This window comes from Epargyreus clarus, unplaced genomic scaffold (genome assembly GCF_041222505.1).
Source record: "Epargyreus clarus isolate Ecla_fem2 unplaced genomic scaffold, WU_Ecla_fem_2.2 ptg000036l, whole genome shotgun sequence".
Lineage (NCBI taxonomy): Eukaryota > Metazoa > Arthropoda > Insecta > Lepidoptera > Hesperiidae > Epargyreus > Epargyreus clarus.
This window is the reverse complement of record NW_027332241.1, coordinates 6,502,300-6,520,749: the sequence shown is the minus strand read 5'-3', so window position 1 is coordinate 6,520,749 and position 18,450 is coordinate 6,502,300. Positions and strand designations below refer to the sequence as shown.

The window sequence follows — 18,450 nt, the reverse complement described above, 5'->3', positions numbered from 1 at the left end:
GGGGGTGTCTTAGTGCGGTAAGAATCCCACATAATATCGTGTCGCTCCCACGGCATGGGGTACCTTTTGAAGGTTTTCCCCCTCGTAAACAAAAAAACAAGTAGTAGGTACCAGCGCCACACATTGCAAGTGGAAAGCAGTTTCGCGGTCGGTCTGATTTGTTAAAGTTGTGTGTACGAATTAGAAATTATTATCACTTGCTTAAACGGCGAAGGAAACCATCGTGAGGAAACCTGCATACTTGTGAACTCAAAAAAAATATGCACTTGACCAGCGCGGTGGACTATGGCCTAATCCTTCTCATTCTGAGACACGTGCCCAGAGGGATAATAATGGTTTGATGATGAGATCATTAATAAAGAAGATATAAAATTATTAATTTGTTTATATTATTAGCTATAAGGATGTCAGGACGGAAACCGCAGACATTAAAAGATGCATTTCTTACTGATAACTATTAAAATGCTTCTATTTATATCAACCGGATTCATATGAATCATTCTATTATTACATACACTAGCTGACCCGGCAAATGATGTGTTGCCATATAAATAAAAAAACGTTAAGGGTGAACAACCCTTATCACTTAGGGGTATGAAAAATAAATAGCCGATTCTCAGACCTACTGAATATGTATATAAAATTTGGTGAAAATCGGTAAAGCCGTTTCGGAGGAGTACGGTAACTAACATTGTGACTCGAGAATTTTATAAATAAGATATCTCCCCAGTTAGATTGGTTCTACGATCTTTGATGTCATCTTTATAAGTATTACAATTTTGCAAATATTTTAGCACACGATAACAGCAATTTGGGTTACAGATGAAGCGAATTGCAATGTGTAAGTAAATAATATTATGTAAAGGTACTGGGAATGATCAAATTTTTTGAGAGCTACAAATTGGCGGCTCGGTGCGAAATTCTTAACCAAATGTAAGGTGGAGTGCATACTAAACGTTTTATCTTTTATATCAAAACCGGCCAAGGGTAACTCGGAGTCACATGTGTGTGTTATAAATACATACAATACAAGTTTGTTTTTTTATAATATAAGAGTAGCAGACGAGCATGCAGTCCACCTGATGGTAAGTGGCTACTGCTGCCCATGGACATCTGTAATAAACCCCAGATAGGATTAGATATTCCTACCTGAGGTCGGCCACAGATGCGCCGCTACCCCTGAGGACAAGCTGGAACACCTCGGAAAAGTCTTTCTCCCTTACCACACTTCAAACCAGAACACAGCAGCGCTTAACACTGCAGTTATTAGGTAGAAATAGGTGTGGCGGTGGTGCCGCCGGAGTCGAACCACAAAGGGTTATACCACCTTCAAATTAATCAAGTTAATACAATACACACAAGGATTACGTGTGTAATAAAAATAATAAATGGCCAGGTGCACGGAGGGTTCCGTACCCCCAATTTTTTTTAATATTTATTATTTATAGCACTGAAGTACATACGTGAAAATTTGAACTATTACGCTTTACCGGTTTATCTATTACGGTTCAGGAGATAGATCCCTGTGACAGACGGACAGACAGTGGACGCTTATTAATAGGCTTCCGTTTTTACCTTTTGCGTACGGAACGCTAAAAAGCTTGTGTGTGAACACGAAAGAATTTATATTTGTTTGGCGTACTTAATGAAAAAAGTAAGAAGAAAAATATTATAAAATTGTTGACACAAAATTATATGACATAAAAATATTTCTTTTTGCAAAAATGCGATGTTTACTGGCCAAAATAATGGTGTCGTTTTTTATGTGTCGCACCCGTCAATTTTACGCTTAGCAGTTTAGGAAATAATATGGATACATTGTTCGACTGTTTTTTTTTAAATAACTTTATACTTATTTATTTTTATGTGTAACAAAATTATAAACATAATTATTGTAATAAAAAACTACTTAAAATATAGTTAGTGTCACTCCCACAATATATACGAATCCAACGACACCTCATATGTTAATCCGTCAAGTCGTTTGTGCTGCAGCGTGACACAGAATGACACATACATACATACGCTCGAACATTACCCTCCGCAATTAAAATTATTTAAGAATAAGGTTTAAAATTATTTAAGAAAACTGATAGAAACCCTCAAATTACCATAACCATTTCCTCCTTATCCCCAAAAAATCCCACTGTTATTTTTTTTAAATTGAAGGTGGTTCGTCTCCGGCGGCTCCACCGCCACACCTATTTCTGTTATAACAGCAGTGTTAAGCGCTACTATGTTCTGGATTTTAGGATGTGGTAAGGGAGAGATACTTTTTGGAGGCGTTCCAGCTTAGTCCTCAGGTAGCGGCGCATCTATAGCCGACCTCAGGTAGGAATATCTAATCCTAACTTAGGTAGATTACATATGTCTATGGGCGGCGGTAACCTACCATTAAGTGGACTGCATGCTCGTCTGCTACTCCTATATTGTAAAATAAACAAATAAAGCCTCTTAAAAACAAAAATACAAAAATCCTTACATCAACAATATGGCCGTGCCTTTACCATCCGTTCAGTTTCATAATTTGGTTTCGAAAGTCCAATAGTGATGTCCCGTTTACATAAGCCTGTAGTGATGTGCTTTTACGTAATGAAAGAATAATGGGAGAAATTTTGTTGGATCAGTTAATTATTTCTTTTTGTTTTTGACCTGTAAGTGGTTTTTAATTGCGTGATAATTGAGTTACTGGTTTACGAGGCGTTCTATTTTAGTCCTCAGCACACACTATGGCTTAAAAATAATTAAAATATTATGACTTTTTTGTAATTTAAGAAGCAAATAAGCAAGCTACCTCCTGATAAGTCTCTACCGTATGGATATCTGTAACGAATCCCAGATAGGATTAGAGTTCTACTTGAAGTAGGCTACAGCGTCTCCTGATGACTAAGTTTGGAACGCTTTATAAGTGTCTACCTTACCATAGTTCAAACTAGAACACAGTAGCACTTGCAGACAGACAAAGAACCTTCAGAATTTAACTATAAAAGGTTTTAATGAGACATACTTATCCGATATCAGTAGTGATAGCCTAGTGGTTAAGAAACTCGGCCTTTCGATCGAGGGGTCCGAGGTTCATCCCAGGCACGCACCTCTGATTTTCAAAAATTATGTGCGTATTAGAAATTAATCGTCACTTGCTTAAACGGTGAAGGAAAACATCGTGAGGAAACCTGCTTACCTGAGAGATTTATAAAAAGAAATCTCAAAGTTATGTAAAGTCTACCAATACAAACTTGTCCAGCGCGGTGGACTATGGCCTGATCCTTCTCATTCTGGAAGGAGACCCGTGCCCAGCAGTGGGACAGTAATGATGATGATGATACGAGGCGTTTTAATTTAGCCCTCAGGGGTAGCAACGCTCTGGCCGACCTCAGGTAGGAATCTAATCCTATCTGGGGTTCATTACCTATGCCCATGGGCAGTAACCACTTACCATCACTAGTATACGTGCTCATCTGCTACTCTTATATCATAAAAAAATAGTCATAAAAATATTTTTTCTTCTACCGTCGGTAGTTAAAAAATCTACCTGTATTAGCTATAAGCATACAATGTATTATTCAAGATGATAAAATGAGGAAATGAAGGCAGTTTACGGTCATTATCTCGGATACTTTGTTTATAAATAGCCTGAATGGCCGTGTGATTAGGGTAAATGCAACAGTTATCGGACTTAAGAAAATGTATTATTTTTTTATTTAAAAATGTATACTAGTTATATTAAAAATCTTTTTTTTGTAATATAGGAGTAGCTGACGAGTATGTAGTCTACCTGATGGTAAGCTACTGCCGTATGGGCATCTTTAATCAACCATAGATAGGATTAGATTCCTATCTGAGGTTGGCCACAGATGCGCCGCTACCCCTGAGGACTAAGCTGGAACGCGTCGGATAACTATGTTTCCCTTAACCACACCCTCCGAACCAGAACACAGCAGTGCTTAAAATTGCTGTTAGTAGGCAGATATACATGTGGCGGTGGTGTCACCGGAGTCCAACCACAAAGGGTTCTACCACTTTTAAAAGATTTGCTAATTACTAATGTCGTAAGGTTTGTTTAAAATGTAGGAGTGACATAGGCTACATAACTTCCCCTTTAAGTGATCTGATTTTGAAGCTTTTTTTTGTATGTAAGAAATTCAGCCTCGGTACGTTTGGGTCTGCAAAACTCGACAATTTGCATAAGAATGTATTAAAAATTAGTATAAATTTTATATAAGCGACATTTCTTATTACCTAAGGAAATATTTTCTATAGTTTTGCATCCAAGTTGTCATGGGAATGAGGTTAAACTTTTTTACTACCTAAATATTTATATCAAACTGAGTTATACCGAAGCGTTTGGGTCTAGCTAGTTTAAATAGTTATATTCAATAGGTGGCAGTGACCTCTTAACGCCAAGATCGCTCATTTTGATGTGAAACATCTATAGCCGCACGTAAAACCGATTTCTGCCGTGGCGACGCGTCGCCACGCTATACGATGGTATATATATACAGTCTATATGCAGTAGTGTGTACGGTGCGGCGACGCGTCGCCATGCGCAATCGACTATGCGATTCTCTCTATGACATATTTAGTTCCTATCACAATATGTTCTTTTCTGCATATTACTTTTACAAAATAATGTCGATGTTTCACATCTGCCAGGCGTCTCGTGACGGCTCACATTTTTTTTATTGTTATTGTTATTATATAAGAAATATGCTATTAAAATATAAAATATATTCTTTTTGATAATGAAAAATAAACCCGTTGTAGTTCTGCCGGATCTTCTCAGTTAAGGCCGATTCGGTGGTCATCATCAACTCATTACTGTGCTCAGTACACTGCTGGGCACGGGTCTCCTCTCAGAATGAGTAGGATTAGGTCATAGTCCGCCGCGCTGACTAAGTAAGAAGTGGTAGACTTCACACACTCCTGAGAACTTTTGTTTTAGAACTTTTAGGTTTGGAGGTTACTTAAAATTTTCCTTCGCTGTTTAAGTATGTACTTAAGTTTGAAAAAAAAAAAACAGAAATTTGCCTGGGATCTGAACTTAGACTTCTCGAAGACGAGGTCGAGTTTCTAACCACTAGCTGTCTATGTAGTAGAATAAGAAATATTGTATCTGACAAAATAAGACCCCATAGTCCTATACGAAATAAATTTCTTGTAAAATACTTGTGATATTACCCTACATGTAAATTATAATATTTGCCATTACATTCATGTTATTGTTCCTACATTATGTACTTACATACATAAATAATTTTTATTTATGCATTTGTAATACAAATTATACTATTTGCAAATATTGACCACTTAATATAAGCCCACTTTATACATCTTTATATATTATGATGAAACCCTTTGTGGTTCGACTCCGGCACCACTGTCACACCTATTTTTGTTATAACAGCAGTGTTAAACTGCTGTGTTCTGATTTGAAGTGTGTTAAGGGAGACATACTTATTCGAGGCGTTATAACTTAGTCCTCAGGCATAGCAACGCTGTGGCCGACCTCAGATAGGAAATCTTATCTTGGGTTGATTACAGATGTCCAACGGCAGAAGACTTACCATCAGGTGGACTGCATGCTTGCTTAATAATAAAAAAACGCTTACACTCACAGCCCCACACTAGGATTCCCTGTGGGTGCCATGGACACACACAAAGACGAATACACAAACACCCAGACCCAGAACAGGTATCTAAATTAATCATTCAGATATCTGTCTGTCTGGGAATCGAACCCGAAACCCGTGTGACCGACCACGCGGGTCACCATACTTCAATATCATAGATAAGTATACATATCTCACCGCCTTGTAATTGAAGGAAGCCATTAAATGACTTCAACGTCTTTAATGGCTGTCATGGTGTAATTTACGCGGAATAATGCCGACATGCGCAGTTAAGACACGAAATCGAAGAAAAAGTGCGTAGACACATCGTTTCATTCGTAGATGATCTAAAAACTACATTTTTTTAATATTTTTCAAACACGAAAATAATTGACAGTCACAATTGTCAAAAGGTTACATTTTCTTGTTAGGAGCGAGTAATCTTTACTAATATATGTTCAATATAATAAAAAACATTGTTCCTTTTATCTTTTTCATCATCATCAATATATCTTTTTGATATCTTTTATGACGTAAAATTACACGCACAACACGTTTATCTTATATAACTTCGAGGTCACGCTAAAAGACTCTTAAACAACGTTGACCCAATGGAATTCGCACATTCTTTCGAAGTGTCACTTCGTTTATGGTAAGATACTCGTAAATAGTTTTATCATAAATTGAAGTAATATATTTTTTACAAATTTAAGTAATAAATATTGCTACGTCTGCTACTCCTACATTATAAAAAAATACTAAAAAGTTATAAATACTAAAAAAACAAATTTAAGTAATAAATATTGCTACGTCTGCTACTCCGCCATTATAAAAAAATACTAAAAAGTTATAAATACTAAAATAACTAATTTAAGTAATAAATATTGCTACGTCTGCTACTCGTATATTATAAAAAAATACTAAAAAAATATAAATACTAAAATAAAAAATACTAAAAAGTTATATTATAAAAAAAAATACTAAAAAGTTGGATTTTATTATGGAAATTGCAAACTAGCATGCAGTCCACCTAATGGTAAGTGGCTACTGCCGTATGGACGTCTATAACCAATCCCAGATAAGATTTCCTACCTGAGGTGTGCCACATATGCGCCGCTACAGAGGACTAAGCTGGAACGCCTCGGAAAAGTACGTCTCTTACCACACTTCAAACCAGAACACAGCAGCGCTACACTGCTGTTATAACAGAAATAGGTGTGACGGTGGTGCTAGAACCTCAAAGGGTTCTACCACCTTCAAAAATGTTTATTATAATTATAGCATAAAATGTGTTGTGTTTAAGTTTTTGGGCTAAATGTTTTATCTATCAATCAAATGATGTCTTTAAAATTTATACTAATGAGTTGAGATTATAAAAATATTAATTAATTATTTATTCAGCACAAACAGACATCTTATATCAGCGATATGTTAATCTTGTCTTAAAACATCTTACTAAACAAACTTAGTCAGTCAACAATTAATTTTAGTGAATTCTTTAGTATTTATAATCTGTAGTGATAAAGAGTGAATTTGAGATTTTTGGAGCTTCTTCTCCATAACGAAACACCTTGTGAAGTGGTAGTAGATGTAATGAAATTCAAAAAGAACCTATCTAATATTATAAAGAGGAAAATTTTGTTTGTTTGATTGTAATGAATAGGCTCAAAAACTACTGGACCGATTTTAAAAATTCTTTCACCATTCGAAAGCTACATTATCCACGAGTAACATAGGCTATATTTTATATGAAATATATTTGATAAATAGATTTTGAGGCAGTACAAAGTTTGCCGGGTCTGCTAGTTTTGAATAAAAAAGAAAATGATTTGATTTCATTTTTTTGAAAATAATGCTATCAAATACCTTAACTAGATGTCAAGTATCTTTGAGTTATTTTTTAAGTTATTTCAGGTATGCAGTTTTCCTTTGCGTTAAAGCAAGTGTTTAATAATTTAAATATAATTTGACTCTTTCTTTTATTTATTCTACAAACAAAACTTTTAAATCCTTCTTGTATCGACTTAAGCCACTAATATTTTGCCTTCCACATATTTTTTCTAACACATTTTTAATATTTTTACATAGATACCTTAAGTATGGTTATCTTATAATTATAATTGAAGGAAGCCGTTAAATGGCTTACAAATACGTAAAATGGCTCACTGTCTTTCCATTACGTTTCCGACTGTCATGGTGTGATTTACGCAGAATGCCGACATGTGCACTAAAGTGGTGCAAAACTAACAGGAAATCGAAGAAAAAGTGCGGAGAAATATCGTTTCATTCGTAAATGCTCAAACACGAAAATAGATGACAGTGACAATTTCAATTGTCAAAACTGGTTACATTTTCTTGTTAGGAGTGAGTAATATTTACTAATCTGTGATTTTTTTAACACAAATATTGGTAATTCCGACATTATTTCTTTACAACCAAAAACTATATTATTACTATAGATAAAAGTAAACATATTTATAATTAAATTTTATATTTTACTTTTAAAATGTTAGATTATCTTTTACATAAGATTTATTTTTTTAATATTTATTTTTTGGAAGTAAAAAAGAATGTGATAATATTTCGGTTTTTCTAAGAAGTGTTTTTATACACACAGTATAGAAGAATAACGTCAATTTTAAATCCGCCTCTTAATAACAAGATTGGCGTGGAATTCCATAATACGTTACGAAAAGGAGTGACGTCACCCGGATGTAAAGATTCGGTCGAAAATGTTAATTTGGTACTATCGGCTTATCTGGGAAAACCTTAAAAATCTATTTGTGTCTGTACGAAACTACACGTAGTCATAAATTCTTTATTTTGTATATATTTTTATAATATAGGAGTAGCAGACGAGCATGCAGTACATCTGGTAAGTTACTGCCGTATGGTCATCTGTAATAAACTCTAGATAGAATTAGATATTCCTACCTGAGGTCGGCCACTAATGCACCGCTACCTAAGGACTAAGCTGGAACGCTTCGGAAAAGTATGTCACCCTTACCACACCCTTCAAACCAGAACACTACACTACTACTTAAGTTATTAGTATAGTCCGCGCCAAACTGCTAGTCCGCTCTGAAGTTGCGAGCAGGTGTAGTCATACAATTTGCTATGGCGACGCGATTCATTTCTATATTCAGAGCGGACTAGCAGTTTTACGTGGACTATACTTAAGTTAAACGTAAAATATTACAATAATTACGTTTGTATTTTAACGTGTTAATTAATGAATTGCATTATTAATTACACGGCAGTTCTCATAGCTGTGATTACGTGTTAAAAATGATGTGCTAAGTTAGATAATTTTGTTAAAAACTTAATTTTTATGAGTTATTAGTTATAGCTGTAATTTTGCAAAATGCTTTGTTTAAGGTGTATAACCGTTTATGTCAATAAAAGTGTTATTATTTTAAATAATAGTAACACGTCCAAAAATTTCATTTAAATATTTTAAAAGTAAAAAGAATCCTTCAAATCTTTAATAATAAAAAATAAATGATAAGCTTTTAAGTTAGGATTAAAACTACTTCGCCACAATCCGCTAATATGTATGATGGTATATCTTTTAAACCATGCAGTATGTAAAAAATATATACCATCATACATATGAGTAGCGGATTGCTGCGAAGTAGTTTTAATCCTAACTTAACAGTATGGATTTTGCAAAGTAACGCTTGATACAATTAACTATCTAAATGATAACCAATATAATTAATAAATAATGATCCTTTGAGCACTCGAATGAGCACTTATTTATTATAATCCTGATGTTATCACTCAAATGATAACAATTTTTTTCGATTTTTTACCCGTTTTTACACAATCTTTTATTTAAAAAAAAAAAGTATAAATATACCTTAAGACTTTTAAAATGTTTTATTTTTGTAAACATTATTTTAAATTAAAAAAATACAAACAATCGACAATACTGTAATAGAGACTGCGTCCAGAAGTAACTTCTTTCTAGATTCTAGTACCTAACGAGTCTGCAGTTTGAAGGTTTTACGCGTTTTTTTTACCAGAGCCCTTTCTGGTTCGACTCCGGCGGCACCACCGCACACCTATTTCTACCTAATAACAGCAGTGTGGGCGCTGCTGTGTTTCGGTTTGAAGGGTGTGGTAAGGGAGACAGACTTTTCCGAAGCGTTCCAGCTTAGTCCTCAGGGGTAGCGGCGCATCTGTGGCCGACCTCAGGTAGGAATATCTAACCTTATCTGGGGTTGATTATAGATGTCCATGGGCGGCAGTAGCCACTTACCATCAGGTGGTCTGCATGCTTGTCTGCTACTTCTATATTATAAAAAAAACCCTTTTAGTACGGAACCCTCAAAATGCATCATAAGTCAGGTGACATCAATAATATTTATATTATTACTTCAATCACAAGATACTACTAAAAACTTAGTTGCAATTGACCTACACAAACAAGTAACTAAAAAGTTATTAAAAAGGAATTCTTTGACCGTGAAAGTATTGACCGCTTCTTCAAACCGAGACTCGTTTCCAAATCCCTGAACCTTGGCATTTTACCTCTTAAAAGCTACTAAACTACACTTATTAGCTACCTTTAAGATTGTAGACACTACGCTTACTTAGCTCATCTTAGCCCTCAGGAATTACAATCTGATTCAGGTAAAATTTATTCTATATATTTTTTTATATAAGCAGACGAGGATGACATGATCAACCACAGATAAGATTAGATTCCTACCTAAACCACTGATGCGCTACACCTCGGACTAAGCTGGAATACTTCGGAAAGTAGGTATGTCTCTCTTATCACACTTCAAACCAAAACACAGCAGCGTTACACTGCTGTTATAACAGAAATAGGTGTGGCGGTGGTGCCGGAGTCGAACCACAAAGGGTTCTTGTAAAAATAAAGTACATGCTCTATCTTTAATACTATCCCACTGCTGGGCACAGCCTAGATAAAGTCTAGGTCATACCATCTCTAGCCAAATACGTAAACTTCACACATTCTAGCACTTTTTTAGAAAACATGTTATCCTTCACAGTTTAAACTTGTGTGTTATGGAGTTTCTTTCGCCGCTTCTTCTCCATAACGAAACACCTTGTGAAGTGGTAGTTGTATTGACATTTAAAAAGTGCTCTGTAAACAACCTATTTTGAATAAAAAAAAATGATTTTATTTGATTTGAAAAACGTATAATTATTTTCTAATACGCACATGAACTTAAACGTTACTGGGATTCGAATCTGAGACCTCCAAACAGAGAAACAAAAGTAACTACCCTATAACATCTGTATTGATTTAAATTAGTTAGATATTAAACTTAACTTAAACTTTTTTAGCCTATTTTTTTGTTTATGGGAGGTGTGGGGGGAGGAGGGTGGCTAGGGGGCTTTAGATCCGGTATCTCTAGAAACAAAGGTAGAACGTCATTTTCCAAAAGAGAAAAATTATAATTATAATTCGGCTACTTATTAAGTACTTATTACTTACTTAAAATACTGTAAATATAAAAAGAATACTAGTTTCTACCTTTAATACCGTTATAACTTAATTTAACAGTGTAAAAAACACCATGAGGAAACCTAAATGCCTGATTTTTTCATAATATTCTTATAAATGTGAAGTCAAGAATTTTGGAATATTGTGGACAAAGTGCCCAATTGTGGGACTATAATGTGTGTGTATGAACGCTTATGTGTAATGTGCTATATTTAAAAAATATATACAATTATATATACATTAGTATGTACACATCTTAAGTCAATATAATTTTATGGTATTTTAATATTTTATCGATAACCTATGATTCCTATAAAATTAGTTATCTGACATAAACACAAATAGTCATAATTAGCTCTTAATGGAAATATGTAAGATACTAGTAATATTACTTAACATAATATTCAAAAATTTTTGAAGCGACCAACGAATTTTCATTAAGAAGACATCAACGCGCGCACGAAATTTTGAAAAATAATAATCAAAAGTTTTGTTAAAATTTATATTTTACAATTATTTAATATTCGTTTATAATTTATTAATGCTTTTATCTATTTTCTGAAATACATAAAATTTAAAATTAGAAAGCTTTTTTATATTTAAATAATAAAGTAAATTTACTGTTTAACTTTTTCCGTACAGTCGAGTAAAAATATAATTTAAATGTAATAATTACAATTTAAAAATATATTACTCATTTTATGTTTATGGTAATACGAAATTAAATTTAAAAATAAAAAGCAAAATAAGATGAATTAATATTCTCCACAATTGAAATTCACTCGCAAAAAAATCAACTCTAAATTATTATAATTTTAAAATTCCTAAAATTGATACAGAATAAATAAAATTATCCACAATTAGAATTCACTCGCAATCAACTCTAAAATTTTAAATTCCTAAAATTTATCCATCAACCATACCGACACGACACTTAAAATTTAAAAATAAAAAGCCAACTCACTCGTCAATCACAGTACACAACACTTCACTGTGTTCACACACAATCGTTCACCTCAGCGACTCAACAAGCCGACACGCTTCTCTTCTCATACTTATATACTCGTGGCTCGTTGATGTAACTCTGTGACCTTTCAATCTTTTAAGGGTAGATGTCATGAGGCATTTTTGTTTGATATAGAGCATATTCAGTGAAAACTCGGCCTTTCGATCGAGGTTTGAATTATTTATGATTTTTCAAAATGATGAAATTATTAGAAATTAATTATGTTTTAACGGTGAAGGAAAACATCGTGAGGAAATCTACATACCTCAGAGATTTATAAAAAAAATAAAAATCTCAAAGGTATGTGAAGTCTACCAATACGCACTTGGCCAGCGCGGTGGACTATGGCATAATCCTTCTCTTTATGAGAGGAGATCCGTGCCCAGCAGTGGGACAGTAATGGTTGAGAATATTATTACATTGTTTTATACACGTTGATATGCCTACATTAACAAATAGAAATACAATTTAAAGCAAATAGAATTACCAATTAAAATTATAAATTAAATTTTAAAATTAAAATTTGACCCTCGGACCCCGATACAGAGAAGCCCACTTTCAACCACTAAGCATAACTGCTTCAAAAATGGATAGATCAAGTATTAATAATGGACGATATACTAAACTACTGGCCCATTAACTCAATTCTAATTAAATCAGTTAATTTATTCCATTGCGTGTTAAAAAATATAATTTTCTTTCCACGTTGAAAGAATGAGGTATTTGTTGCTTCAATTAAAATTTTATGTGTGATGATTGATTTATGTATTATCATTAATATGTTTTTACTTAATATTGAAAGAAACTAGCATGCAGTCCACCTGATGGTTAGAGAAGTAAGGAGGTGGTAGAACCCTTTGTGGTTCATTCCCGCGACACCACCGCCACACCTATTTCTACCTAATAACAGCAGTGTTAGGCGCTGCTGTGTTCCGTTTTGAAAGGTGTGGTAAGGGAGACAAATTTTTCCGAGGCGTTCCAGCTTAGTCCTCAGGGGTAGCGGCGTATCTTGGCCGACCTCAGGTAGGAATATCTAATCCTATCTGGGGATAATTACAGGTGTCCACGAGCGGCAGTAGCCACTTATCAGGTGGACTGCATGCTCGTCTGCTACTCCTATATTATAAAAAAATACAATACAAATCAAAAAATATTACCCCTGTAATCAGATAAAATCAAAGTAAGTCACACCAAAGCGTGATCAAGTTTAGCTTATATGTGTGTAATAATATTAATATGTAAATATTTTCTACTTGATCTGATATTACCATATAGAGTGGTTGGTATGTGGATGCAACGTAATAACGCCTCCGAATTGATTTTAAGATAAAAATGACAGAAACATCTCGATTTATTATCACAAAATCCAAAATTGGTGAAAGGTTACTTAGGTCTCGATAATTTAGATCTAGATTAGATACAAGAAATCTATTATTATGTCTGTTTGATATTTTTAAAAATATATGCCTTAAAAATAGAGACCATTTTTTTCAAGAAAAGGAGATATCAAATGAGCTTCTGTATGTATCTTTCTGAAGGTGGTAGAACCCTTTGTGCTTGGACTCCGCAGGCACCACCGTCACATCTATTTCTGTCTAATAACAGCAGTGTAGCTCTGCTGTGTTCTGGACTCTGGTTGGATGTGTGGTAAGGGAGACATACTTTTCCGAGGCGGTCCAGCTTAGAACTCAGGGGTAGCGGCGCATCTGTGGCCGACTTCAGGTAGGAATATCTAGCCCATCTCGGGTTGATTATGAATGTCCATGGGCAACAGTAGCCACTTACCATCATGCATGCATTACTACTCCAATCTTATAAAAAACCAGTATCAAGAATTTTTATGTCATTTACTAATTATTATTATTTGCAATTTCAATTTCGTAAAGGGTACAAAAGGGCGCCCTAAAGGCTATAATTGTAATATGACAAGACACGCAGTAATGTCTGTCAGACTGTCGGTGTTCACCCACGCGTAGATCCGGGTTCAATCTAGCTTGTAAGGCAGAGGACACATATTTGTTGCTAAGGCAAATTATTATTAAGTTTAGTCCGAAAACTGCTAGTCCGCTCTGAATATAGAAATGAATCGCGTCGCGTCGCAAATTGTATATCTACACTTGCTCGCAACAACTTCAGAGCGGACTAGCAGTTTGGCGCGGACTATACAAGTATATATATTTTGTTTTTGATGCTAGATTGGGCCTATTTGACCACTGCTGGGTACGGGTCTCCTCTCGGAATTAGAGGGATTAGGCCATAGTCACTGTATAAAGATGTATACAGTATTGCAACTCAGCCCTGACCTTGAATTATATACCTACAGGGGAGCTGAGCGAGAGTTCGCTTTAGGGCTGCGCGCCTGCAGTATTTCAATTTCTGAATTTCTTCTACTTTTTTTAATGTAAATATTATATTTTAGCCTTTATATAGCCGCTCCTTAGTAGGTGGGAGGTTCACTGACATTTTGTTTTAGTGGAAAATAATAAGTAAATTAATGAGTTATAATAAATAAGTCGAAAATTAGTAGGTATGAAAGTGTAGTTTATTTATAATTCCAGGTATTGTGCTTGGTAATAAGTCGAAATACCAATCTTTTAAAAAAGAAACAAATCATGTTGGTACTTACTAGTACAGACGCTATATAATTGTTTAAATAAAGAAACACTGCCTAAAAACCGTCACACCGACCGCTCATCACTGTGGCACATTCGCGCCTGTACGCGTACCGAGTGCATACCGAACTCGAGGCGCGTAGGTATAACTTGCGTTCCGTGCGTTTATATGGAGATAGAATACTGTATAGATACTTATACTGTGCCATAGTCCACCGCGCTGGCCAAGTGCGTATTGGCAGCCTTCACATACCTTTGAAAACTTTTTTTTCTCAGGTATGTAGGTTTCCTCACGATGTTTTCCTTCACCGTTAGAGCAAGTGACAATCTAAATATATATAACTCAAAGGTGACTGTCTGACATAGTGATCTATCAACGCACAGCCCAAACCACTGGACGGATCGGGCTGAAATTTGGCATGCAGATAGATGTTATGACGTAGGCATCCGCTAGGAAAGGATTTTGAACAATTCTACCCCCAAGGGGATAAAATAGGGGATGAAAATATTACTTCGTAACGCGAGCGAAGCCGCGGGCAAAAGCTCGTTAATTTATAATACGCAGATAACTTTGATAAATCAGATTGCCTGGATTGAACCATGGACCCCTCGATTGAGTGTCTATCAACCACTAGTCAATCTGCTTCAAACATTATTAAAATGAATTTTAATCTCTAGTTAATAATTAATTTAAAGTGTATCCCCCACTTAGATCGCACGCTGTGTTTTCGTATAAAAATACAATAATATATAAAATATTATGGTTTTAAGACAGAATATAAACTATTTCATATCAAGTTTTGATTCTAGCTTTATCTTTATGTTCGCCATTTTCTCGTGTATTTATCTTATGGAAGATTCAAACAGACATATTTTGTTAAAATAACATTGTTAAGTAAAATCCTTTGTGGTTCGTGGAAGGCACCACCGCCATACCTATTTTTGCCTTATACCTAAAATGCCTTTAATTTTAACTATTTTATTTGTTACTAGCTGACCCGGCAAACGTTGTGTTGCCATATAAATAAAAAAATGTTAAGGGTGAACAACCCTTATCACTTGGGGTATGAAATATAGATAGTAGCCGATTCTCAGACCTACTGAATATGCATATAAAATTTGGTGAAAATCGGTAAAGCCGTTTCGGAGGAGTACGGTAACTAACACTGTGACACGAAAATTTTATATATAAGACTATAGCGACCAAAGTAACATTCACAGTTTTATCATTTCAAATATCTATCTTACGATTTAAGAGATAAGGCCCTGTGACAGGTGGTAGAAACCTTTGTTGTTCGACTCCGGCGGCACCATCGTCACACCTATGTCTGTTATAACAGCAGTGTTAGGCGCTGTTGTGTTCTGTGAAGTGTGGTAAGGGAGTTTACACGCGATGTTCTGACCTACTTCTGTTATTAATAACCAATCTATCTAACGTATTGCCTACCAAGGTTCGAAATTTGACAACATCTGCCTATTACAAATTTTCAAAATTCGATTTCGTTATTATTATTTAGCCCTAAAGGATACTAAAGCTGAGGCCGATCCCAGGTAGAAGTAACTCTATCTGAGATTGATTACAGATGTCCGTACGGTAGTGACTTACCATCAGGTGGACTGCATGCTCGTTTACTAGCTCTACATCATAAAAAACTTTATTTAAAAAGTCTAAAACTTAATAAGTAATACTACAACATACATTATGCAAATTAGACTAATTGCCAAGTGCAAGTCGAACTCGCACATGGAGGGTTCTGGAGATTTCTGGCGTGGCGACGCATGCCGTGTATATACAGTCTATATGCAGTAGTGTGTACGGTGTGGCGTTTTGTGAAGTCACTAATTAAACGAATTAAGTAGTCACGATTTGAAATAAATTCGTAAATTTTTGTATTTAATAAAAATAAATGTTTATTCAATAAATAGTCATCGTTATCTGGAAAAAAATCGTAATATTTTATTTTATCATTATGACATATTTAGTTCCTATCACAATATGTTCTTTTCTGCATATTACTTTTACAAAATAATGTCGATGTTTCACATCTGCCAGGCGTCCCGTGACGGCTCACATGTTTTTTAATTTTAGTATTTGTTATAACATCCACCGTTATACATATTCAAGTGTCTATCGGTTCACAAGACAGACAGACAGACGGACAGACAGCGGAGGCTTAGTAATAGGGTTTTTACCTATTAGGTACGGAACCCTAGACATCCTTATTATAAGAGGAAAATTATGAATTTAAACTATTCTATACTTTCATTCGATTATGCATATCTGTGCAATATTGTCAAGGACATAAGGATTAATAAAATGAATCGTGCCACTGTTACGAAACTAATTTTAGGTAAAAATATCTTAGTCAACGTTTATTAATTTGTTAGTTTGGTATTATTCATTCAATATCTGTTTTTATGTGTCAGTGATAGCCGTGGTTAAGAAACTTGGCCTCTTGGTCGAGGGGTCCGAATCGGTTCAAATCGCAGGCACGCCAGATTTTTCAGTTATGTGAGTATTAGAAATTAATTATGACTTGCTTAAAATGCTGAAGGAAAAACTCGTGAGGATTTCTCTTTTTTAAGTACTTGAGAAATCTTAATTTTTTTTCTCAGAGGCATGTGAAGTCTACCAATAAAACGCTTTCTACACTCCCAGCTTTATTGCCCCAATGCTGGCGTGGGCGTCCCTCAGAATGAGAAGGATTAGGTCCAATATCGAAATATCGCTTCATTCCTAAATGATCTAAAACTACATTTTTTAATATTTGTCAAACACGTAATTAGATTTTCTTGTTAGGAGTGAGTAATCTTTACTAATATATGTAAACATAAAGATACCAGATAAATCTATCTTTTGCAAAGAGTTTTATTAAATATTTTTAGTGCATATTCGCATTGATTTCAAATCCATTTTAATATGCAAACTCAATGTCATTTGGTGATAGTTATATTCCGTTGGATGCGTCATTTGAGGACTATACGTGTTACGAAGCACGAATACTGATATGAAATCAAATTTGTACCGCTTAGTCATTCATAAAGGTTTTTAGGGTTCCGTACCCAAAGGGTAAAGACGGAACCCTATTACTAGGACTTCGCTGTCTGTCCGTCTGTCACAGGGCTATATCTCCGGAACCGTAATAGACAGACACATGTTTTTTTTATAGAGGAGGCATAACGTCATAACAACAAATACTGAAAATAAAATAAAGTTGAATACTAAAGGGGGCCACCATACAACAAATCGGTATTTTTCAGCATTTTTCGATCTAACTGTTAAACCGTTCTAGGAAGACGGTTGAAATTTTTACAATCCGTTTACTACTATAACTGGAATTGTAATAAATACAAATAAGAACCATAAACTAACTAAACTAAACTAACTAAACTAACAATAAATATGGACAACCCTAGTCTGAATTTTATTATTATTATTATTATAAAACATATTTTAATATACTTATTTTAATTTTATTATACGTTGTTTACGTATCAGTCATCATTACCCTAACGCCATCTATTGTTGTTTCATATAACGAAGTATCGTTGAAAATAATATAATGAATAAAAACAAGTAACAAATAATGAACATCTAGTGGTACGGAAGCCTCCATGTGCGAGTTCGACTTGTACTTGCCGAATTATTTATATAATATAGGAGTAGCAGACGAGCATGCAGTCCACCTGATGGTAAGTGGCTACTGCCGCCCATAAACATTCATAATCAACCCCATATGG

The 18,450-nt window shown here is 34.6% G+C and overlaps 1 protein-coding gene across 1 annotated transcript in view; it reads right to left on the bottom strand.

Annotated features, from left to right (window-relative positions):
* LOC140757034 (uncharacterized) overlaps window positions 1–12,141 on the bottom strand; it is a 91,789-nt gene extending 79,648 nt beyond the window's left edge. Inside the window, exon 1 of the mRNA XM_073092586.1 lies at window positions 12,056–12,141. The gene's annotated coding sequence lies outside the window, so the exon portion shown is untranslated. The remainder of the gene's footprint in view (window positions 1–12,055) is intronic.
* Between the last annotated feature and the right edge of the window lie 6,309 nt (window positions 12,142–18,450).